Here is a 2,867-nt window from a genome sequence, read left to right on the forward strand (position 1 = left end):
GTGCGCCAGGGAGGCTTGGCCCGCGGCGGCGCGGCGCGGAGCCCGGGGCGGCGGCGCGCGAAGAAGTCGGTGAGACGGGGCTGTGCCATGGCAGGACCCAAAACCGGGGACCGAGGATCCGGCGGGACCCACACTATGCAGGGTTCGAGCCGGAAGTGGTGCCGCACTCCGCGCCGATTTTCCCGCCGCGCGTAGCCCCGCCCCCCCCGGGGGCGGAACCGTTGGCGCCAAGGCGGGATGCAGGGAGGCCGGGAAATGGACGCTCCCTTGCGCATGCGCACTGTTGTTACGTCGCCCTCTCCCTGTTCCAAACGCGCGCATGCGCCGCGGAGGACTTGGGGACTTGAAGAGCTTTCCGGGCTGGCGGCGGCGGTCTAGTAGGTGCGGTCCCGGAGCAGGGAGAGGTGCTACGTGCTTCCTGCTTGAACTGCGCGTTGGATGACACCGGCCCTCCGCGGGGGGGCGTCCCGAGGAAGTGTAGGCTGACAGACCCCCGCCAAAGACGCCTGGTCCGCTCGGGGTGCGAATCGTATGACAGTCCCGCTGTCATGTTTTTTAAAAGGAAGCGTTGCTTTCAGAACGGATCAGTGGAAGGAAAGCGTGTGTTAGTCCCCAGAGCCTACGGCCGAGGGGCTTTGCTCTTTCGTTTTCTCCAGACTTTCTGTAAGGAGCCGAGCGTTGGGAAAACAGAAACGACGGTTTCCCTGTGTCCCAGGCTCATACTTTGTGAACGGCCCGTAGCAAGTTATCAGCCACCCAGGGATCGGTGGACAGGGTTGCAGACAGCAATTTTAAGGCTAAGTGCTGTTACACTTCTGTTGTGCTGTGGGTGCTCTGGGCCACGGCGTAAATAAAATATGTGTCTTTTTGTTTGTTTGTTTGTTTGTTTTAAGTTTATTTATTTTGAGAGAGAGAGAGAGCACCGAGCAGGGGAGAGGGAGAGAGTCCTAAGTGGATGCTAGGCTTGAACCCACGAAACTGAAACCGCAAGATCATGATCTGAGCAGAAACCATGAATCAGACCCTCAACTAACTGAGCCACCCAGGTGGCCCTGGAAAATAGGTTCCTTTTTTTTTTTTTCAAGAAAGAGAGCGGGAGAGGGGCAGAGAGAGAGAGAGAGAGAGGGAGACACAGAATCCCAAGCGGGCTCCACACTGTCAGCACAGAGCCCGATGTGTGGCTTGAACTCACAGAACTGTGAGATTATGACCTGAGCCAAAACCAAGAGTTGGATGCTTGACCGGCTGAGCCACCCAGGCGCCCCTCTACTGAGGTCAGTTCTTGCCTCCAATCCCCAACCACTGTTTTCATTACGAAACCTATTTTACCAGGGCGCCTGGATGGCTCAGTGGGTTAAGCATCCAATTTAGGTTCAGGTCATGATCTTGAGGTTGGTGGGTTCAAGCCCTTCATCAGACTCTGACAACTCTGAGCCTGGAGCCTGCTTTGGATTCTGTGTCTTCCTCCCTCTCTCTGCCCCTCTCCCATTCATGCTGTCTCTCTCAAAATAAATAAACTTAAAAACACCAAAAAAAGAATTGACTTCAGTCAAAATGGAACACTGCAAATGTAAGCTTGCTTTGCATGGTAGGAGGGGACGTGGGATTCTGGGACTGTAAGGGCAGCACAAATTATCAGTACAGCCTCTCCTTAAGACCAGTGGTGATTCAGGGACTTCGTAAATATTCTGCTCCTAGCTGCTCATCAGAGGCGAGGGGGCTGTCTTCTCTCCCAAGTACACTGTGCTTCTCTACGCTCTGTTCCGGGTTTCGAAAATAAAGAAACGCCTGGTGTTGGAGAGGAACAGGCAGCTGGATGGAACCACAAGTGCCCCTTGGTATCTCGCGTGAAGCCGGCGGTCGGCCCAGTCCCCTGCCCTCCGCAGATGAGCTGATGGGAAGCAGGCCTTCCTGGAGCCTGCACAGTGCTGGACGCTCCTGCCACCATTTCATTTGTCTTCCGTCTGCCTACCCACCAGCCAGAACCAGAGTGCTGGCTGGGCTCATGGTCCCCAAGAGAGAGGTACGAGGGAATGGGGTCAGGCCCTGGGGTCGTGACAAATCTGGGAGTCCTCCCTGCCCCCGTAGGAGAGGGCGTGTGACTTGGCCATGCGGTCCCAGGCACATCCTCAGGGGGACCCCTGGGACGGGGCATGCCTGGCATTGCCGGGCTCTGGCCGGCGTGCTGGGGCACCAGCCCAAGGCGGAAGCCCTAGGAGGCCCTGAACGGCTCCGGGCAGAGCTGCCTTCTAAAAGGGCCCTCACAGGGTCTTGTGGGATCCGAAACGGGAATCCGACATGTGTCTGCCCGTGTGAGGGGGGAGTGCTGACTCCCCCTCACACGGGCAGACACATTTTCTAGTAGCTACATTAAGAAAATAAAAAGAATCGGGTGATGGTAATTTAAAAATTGTGTGTATATATATATTTTTTATTTTATACATTATGTTCCAAATATTATTCTGACAAGTAACCAATATAAACTATTAATGATCTGGTTCACGCTGTTCACCACCATCAACATCGCTGTCAGCACTCAGTCCTAGTACTGAACACTCTGAGTGCAGTCCTGTTTTACAGCTTACGGCACATCTCAACTTGGAACACGCTCAATTTTCATAGAAGTACTTGATCTTTATTTAGATTTCATGAAATTCGCAGTTGGAAATGGGTTCACGTGCCCAAGTTGTTCTAAATAGACTGCAGTTTTCCAATTAGCGTCTGAAATGAACCAACAGTGAGTGCAGGGGGAAGTCCGGGTCCCAGCGGCCCTGCCCCAATCTGCGGGGCGGCGGCGGCGAGCAGCGCGGGCCGGAGCCCGCGGGGCAGGGCAGGAAAGCGCGGGGCCCTGCGCGCCGGAGGACCCC

The 2,867-nt window shown here is 55.4% G+C and overlaps 1 protein-coding gene across 1 annotated transcript in view; it reads right to left on the minus strand.

Moving 5' to 3' along the window:
• CDT1 (chromatin licensing and DNA replication factor 1) overlaps positions 1–2,867 on the minus strand; it is an 18,563-nt gene that overhangs the window by 4,085 nt on the left and 11,611 nt on the right. The gene's annotated exons all lie outside the window — the stretch shown is intronic.

This window comes from Suricata suricatta, chromosome 16, assembly GCF_006229205.1.
Source record: "Suricata suricatta isolate VVHF042 chromosome 16, meerkat_22Aug2017_6uvM2_HiC, whole genome shotgun sequence".
Lineage (NCBI taxonomy): Eukaryota > Metazoa > Chordata > Mammalia > Carnivora > Herpestidae > Suricata > Suricata suricatta.